The 6,500-nt window shown below is 40.4% G+C and overlaps 1 pseudogene; it reads right to left on the bottom strand.

Annotated features, from left to right (window-relative positions):
- Positions 1-2,269: 2,269 nt before the first annotated feature.
- Positions 2,270-2,944, bottom strand: LOC142456181 (ribosome biogenesis protein NSA2 homolog pseudogene; annotated as a pseudogene).
- Between the last annotated feature and the right edge of the window lie 3,556 nt (positions 2,945-6,500).

Genomic DNA, 6,500 nt, shown 5'->3' on the forward strand with positions numbered 1-6,500 from the left:
TGATGATGGCAACATATGTACAAATATGCTTAATACAATTGATGCATGGATTGTTATAAGAGCTGTAAGATCCCCCAATAAAATGATTCTTTAAGTTAAAAAATATGAAAACTAGCTCCTGGAATCTGAAATTATCGGCTGGGTAGCACTGGCCTTCACCCCAATTTCCTTCACTAAAAGTAAGACTTTAATATCTAGTCATATGCTTTAACTCGAGATGTCTGTGCCGATAGTAAGCAATTCTTTACCCAAGAAGAATCTACTCGTGAATCATGTGCGGTAACAAGGACAAATCCAAAGTCAGACAAAGTAGTACCCTGTCCATTTATTAACAATGTCATTTCATAACTAGCAAGACCTAGACATCTATAGATTTAACAGGTCTCTTAGACCTGACCTTCAAAGAGGATGGTATTTCTCACAGCCGTCGTTCGGTTAATACTTACAGGCTGGGCACTAATAGATTAGTATCTAAAGTTAATTTCCTGACCTTCCTGGAAATAACATTTTGGACAATGTGTTGAACTTTTCACAAAAAGCATTTACTGTATTTCCACAGAAACTCTGAGTTGAACATTCACAGAAACTGAGCTTGAATGTTTAACTAACCCTTTTAGCATCTTCGACCTCATCAGGGCAGAATAAACCAAGCCAAACTCATGGTCATGGAGTCAGTTCTGACTCATGGTGATCCTAAGCAGTGGTTCTCAACCTTCCTAATGCTGCGAACCTTTCAGACAGTTCCTCATGTTGTAGTGACCTCCCCTCCCCCATAAAATATTTTTTGTTGCTACTTCATAACGGTAATTTGGCTACTCTTGTGAATCGGGTGACCTCTGTGAAAGGGTCGTTCAACCCCCAAAGGGGTTGCAACCCACAGGTTGAGAACTGCTGTTGGTAGAACTGCCCCTGTGGGTTTTGGCGACTGTAATTCTTTACAGAAGTAGAATGTCCTTCTTTCTTCCTCGGAGTGGCTGGTGGTTTAGTAGGCAGATAGGCAGGTATGGGATGTCCATTGATGCATGCCCAGGAGAGCCAAGCATAGAACAAAGGCCTAGGTTTTCCCGCAGGTGGGCAGGGGTGGGAACTAATCCTGGATCTGCCCACCTGGGCCAGATGATTGCAATTCAGCCAATGGGATAGACCTGGGGTCGTTCACCACGCCTCCCCGGGAAATTCTTGAAAAGGCAGGAGTGGGGGGGAGGGGGGGGAGAGGAGAGAAATGAAAGGAAGTGGGGAGAGAACTTGAGAAAGAACTTGAGACAGATCTTTTTTTCAGAGGAAAACTTGGGAGAGATCTTTGCGTGACCCCGAGCAGTCTGCCAGGCTGCATGGTCGAAAGGAATCCTACAGGTGCGACGTAAAACCTGAAGCTTCTTTTAACTCTCATTAAATTCACTTGGATCATGAGCCAGGCTCCGGCGTGAATTCTTTCTCGTGCGGAGCCAAGGACCGAGGTGTAACTCTAGCCCAGAGAAAGATCTTACAGTTTCTAACTTCTGACCTTGTGAGTCACAGCCCAACTGGTAACAATGACCCCATCAGGGCTCCAGGTGCAGAATAGACCTAGTGAATGTGATGGGACCACTGAGCGGCCCAGGCCATCTTCATGTAATCCTCTGGGATCACATCCTCTCTTCAGAGTTGCCAGCATTTCCCAGCGGGAGAAACACTTGTGATTGTCATTCCAATTTTCAGCTGCTTTCCCTGAGCATCACCCCTTCCTCAGATCAGATTTTTTTATTAAATTGGATCATACCTATCTTCCTTAATATTAGAACCCATCCTTGGGTTGAAGTTTTTATTCCAGTGTATTAAAAATTCAGTAAAATTTACAATAAAGAATAGGATGAGAATGGAGGGCAAACTCATACCTTCTCCAACAAACAGTGCACAATATTTAATATGTCTAGTCAATGTAGTTTAAGAAAACATTTATGAGTACTCTGTCAGGTCCTCTGTAAGACACAGAGTACAAATATGTGTGTGTGTGTGTGTGTGTGTGTGTGTGTGTATGCCTGTGTCTTTGAAAACATACTACCTATCTTGTCTAAGAGTTCTTTGATGTCAATGGGCATCAAATATACAGCCAGGCGTCACAATTCCTTTTTTTTCCCCTCAAATGGATCAATTAAATGTTTTGTTTTTCTTATAAATAGTTCTCTTGCTTACTTTAGGCATTTAAAATATTGAGTGGGACTCAGAAAAGCCGGGCAACAATGACAATTTTCCCCATTGATTTGTCATCCTCACAAATAAAGAGAGTTCTTTATATGAAACTGCCATCAGATGGGTAAGACTGTATTCGTGCATCGTCATTCCCAGGATTGTTTGTAACCTGGGTATATTTCCCCCATATCACCTTGTCCCTTTGTGTCACACGGCCAAGCTAACTCACAGTCACTTCTATGACAGACAGTACTTTTGGTTATAACGCCCAACATTTTTTCCAGTGGAGCCCAGGGATTCTTCTTTACACCCAGTGTTGGAAAACAAAAGGTGGCATTAAGTTCAGGATGCAAAATATGCGCCTTCAAACTGTAAGCCCATTGGTCTGAGGAATCATTTATATTTGGGTGGTTTACAGATAAAGCCAACCCCAACAAAGCAACAAAGCATCGTTTCCCAAACCTTCTCTTTCCTCCTTCCTTTTCAAATTGCTTTTAGTATTTCAGTTTTCCCCTGGGCATGGCCTGTGTGCAGAAGGACTTCCCGTTTTCCTACTTCCTCTTTTCGTTTTTGTTTAATCCTCTTGGAATGTCCTTTCACTCTGGACTGACCCTCTCTGTCCAGCAGCCAGCCAGCCAGGTAATGTACCCTGTGGAGCCTTCCCCTCATTCTTTTGTGTGGTGTTTCTCTTTTCATGTAGCTTGATAGTCTTTTCCATTTGTGTTTTCTCAGCATGATGCTGCTTAAGATAGAGCTTGGCTTTCAGAGTAACCATCATTTTTTGTCTTGTGTGAATGCCCATGGGCTCCTCCACTCTCCTTTCTTTTTATTATCATGCTAATACAAATGCTATCCACAGAGCTTAAGGGGTAAGGTATGGTTTTAAGGCAGTGCTGGCAGAAAAGCCACCAGACACAGTTGATGTGCTAGACCACTCGATTTCCAGGCCCTTGTTGTGTCTTATAACTTACTGTTTCAGTTAACTAATTCACTTTATGGAAGCAAATTCAAAACTTCCTTTAGAGCAATATGTTAATGATGACAGAATAATTTGGAAAAGGATATTAATAATGGTTGTACAACACAAAGAATATAAGCAATGGCACTAAATTGTACATGTAGAAATTGTTGAATTGGAAAATGCCTTGCTGTGTATATTTTTACCATGATTAAAAAATAATTATGCTATTAACAATGAGTACAAGGAAGAAAGGAATGTTCTAAAATGATTATACAAATCTTGATATCATTGAACAGTTGAAATGTATGATATATGGACTAAAGGCAAATAAAACTGTTACAAACTAAATGAAACGAGGAAAAAGTAAATAAACTTATAGCCATTGAGCAGCTTCCCAGAATGTCAGAAGCAGATTTAGCTGGAGAAAAACCATTACCATTAAGATAATTTAAATAACTCCATTTCACTGCCAATAGAAGGTCAAATTGGAAATAATTAACGTTCTTTCTTTTTCAAGAAACCATGTGTGCCAAAAATAACAAATTACAGCATTTTCAAAATTATCATCAACTTGTCCTTGTATCTTTGTTTACTCCCCTCAGTGGAGTCCTGGAGTCAGCAAACTTTGGTTCTCAAGCCCTGTGTGGTTTTCAGTAAGTACATGTGACTCTGAATTAAAATTGAAAAAAGTTTAAAGGACATTATTTTTTAAATGGTGATTTAATTTGTCCATAAACATGAACAAATGACGGCTCTCAAATAATTTTTAAATTTTGCGAGGGACAAGATCGGCTCCTCTGTCTCAAAATTTTGCCCACCTCTGTCCTAGACCTTTGCCTCACATAGGAAAGTGGCATAATGTGGAAATCTGTATTAAGATATACAGGCAGGTAAGCAATCAACTTTCTCTGGAACAATTATGAGTGAGGTTATGTCATTGCCATTGGTGTTATTTAATTCCTATAAAAAACTTTAAGCTCTAGAGATGGCCTAACATGAAGTGATTAGAGCATATATTCCCCTCGAAGAAGGGAGATTTCAACTAGTGTCTCTTCTGATCAGAGATCAGTGGGGAGTGTCTTCTCTCTGGCTATTGAATAGCAGGAGGCAACCAAATCTCATAAAAGCTTTATCATCAGCTCTTCGCAGTGACTGATGGTTCCTTCTCCAGCTGGATCAAGGAAAGTGGGTGAATAATGAGGGTCAGTAGAAAAGTGCTTACTTATAATTCAACGTAGTTCAATTTCCCAGTTCTTTTCTAGGAACATCTCCCATCACAGATTCTGTAGCATACAATTGACTCCTGATGTCTCAGGTATAGGTAGCTTCTTTGGTTAATTCAGATTTGTGGTAGTAATCTATAATTTTTTAGAACCTACTTGGGTCACAGAGGCAACAATCCTAAATCAAGAGGAAAACAACCAACCATCAGGTGCAGCTTTAGCCATAATCTTGAAGCACAGGATTGTAACTTTAGTCTTACAAGAGACAGGCTGACCTTGTGGGCCCGACTGAGCAAAGCGACCCACCTGGAGCTAACTGGAGACATGGTACATCTCAAAAGTTTCACAAATTAAAAACCCTAAAGTTAGAAAGGAGCATGAGGTAGAGCGAGTGAGAAGGTATAAAATTTCAACCTACGTCCATCTGCAACAATCCACTTTCTAATGCACTCTGCATGACAGCACGGCTGTTCACATGCCTGGTCCATGGTCAGAGGGGATTCACCAGAGGCTTCATCCACGTGTACTTCCTCTTCATTTTTGTATAAAAATGAAGCACCTTTCAAATGAGTCTAAGGTGAGATCAAGTGATAAGGTATTTTAACCTAATTCTGCCATAGTTGACTGCATATGTGAAGTATATGTCAATAAAACATTTGGTTTTTTTAAAAGGAAATAAAAAGCTTGGTTTCTAATCTTAATGGAATCATCCTGGAAAACAGTATCACAGTGTACAGTGTTATTAAGCAAGTATGTCTGACTGCCAGAAAGTTGAAATTGCATCTCACTCTTAAAACAGCAGGATGTCACCTGGCAAACACGGCCACTTAAATGCAGATGTGAACCAAGCTGCATACCTGCCTTTCTCCATGTGTCAAGGACAGGACTGTGCAGGGATAGATGGCAGAACATAAATATTATAGAAAATGACCTCTAGCACTAGATCTTTTGTGTTATATTTAGCTCTAGCTTTATTCTATGATTTAACTTATATATAACACATAATCAATGAATGAATGGTGTGTTCACAAAGCAAACACATTGGATATTAATCAGAAATACCAATGATTAAGATCTCCTACATATTAGGAGGAATTTTTAAGGGAAATTATACAATGCATGATGATAAAAGACAGTTTAAATGCTATCAATACACAATGTACAGTGCATTATTTGATTCTGTTTGTAAAACCCAATCACAGAAGATAACAATTTACCATGCCATTTACTTTCACCTGTTTTCAAGTAGATTTAAATGGCCCTGTTTCTGTTTGGTTGAGTTCAGGTGAATCGAGGCTATCGCAGTGCAGTAGTCTGAGACATCTTTGCCTGGCAAAGGTCAACATTTCTTAGATGGTGGGAGAAGAATAAGGTATGTATTTTAAGACCTGAGACTGGAACCGAAATAATGTCACTGATTCCCACATACCACTGGCCTAAGAGTGTGACCCAGCTATACTTATCTTCAATAAAGCAGGAATATATACTTTTGGCTGGAGGTGGAGGTTGCTGCTATTGTGTTGCTAGGTGCCAATGAGTCACTTCCAAGTTAAAGGGACCCTATGTACAATAAATGGAAACATTGCCCAAGTCTTTGTGGTAGTTACATAATTTCATGTCAGCTTGAAGATATATAAAAGTGTAGAGGGTATCCAACCTGTCAATCAAGTCTCAACCTAATAGTACCGCCCTGAGGATGTGATCTTCTAGGGAAGACCCTAGGAACACCCCTCACCCCCCATCCCCACCCCCGCCCTTCTCATTCTGCCTTCACCTTCCTGCTAGCTGACTCAGGTTGCAGCCAGAGCCCTGCGATGCTTCCATTACCATTGGATCCATACCACTTTGAACCCACCAACCTGTAGTCTCACATTCTGCATTGTTGCGTGTGGCTGTGTGAGTCTTTAGAAGGACTTATGGACTAATATCAGACTTATAGACTTGAGTTGCACTGGGCTGGGATGTTTTCTTGATATACAATTTCTTCTTGCTAGAAAGCTCTTTTTACACATATATGAGAGTCACTGGATTTCTTTCTCTAGTCAACCCTGCCTGACACAGTGTGCCAACCCTATGATTGTTGCTGTGCTTGAGCATAGGCTTGCAGTCACCCTGTCGATCCATTTCATTGAGGGACTTTATCTCGC

The sequence above is a fragment of the Tenrec ecaudatus genome, chromosome 9 (genome assembly GCF_050624435.1).
Source record: "Tenrec ecaudatus isolate mTenEca1 chromosome 9, mTenEca1.hap1, whole genome shotgun sequence".
In the NCBI taxonomy this organism is placed as follows: Eukaryota; Metazoa; Chordata; class Mammalia; order Afrosoricida; family Tenrecidae; genus Tenrec; species Tenrec ecaudatus.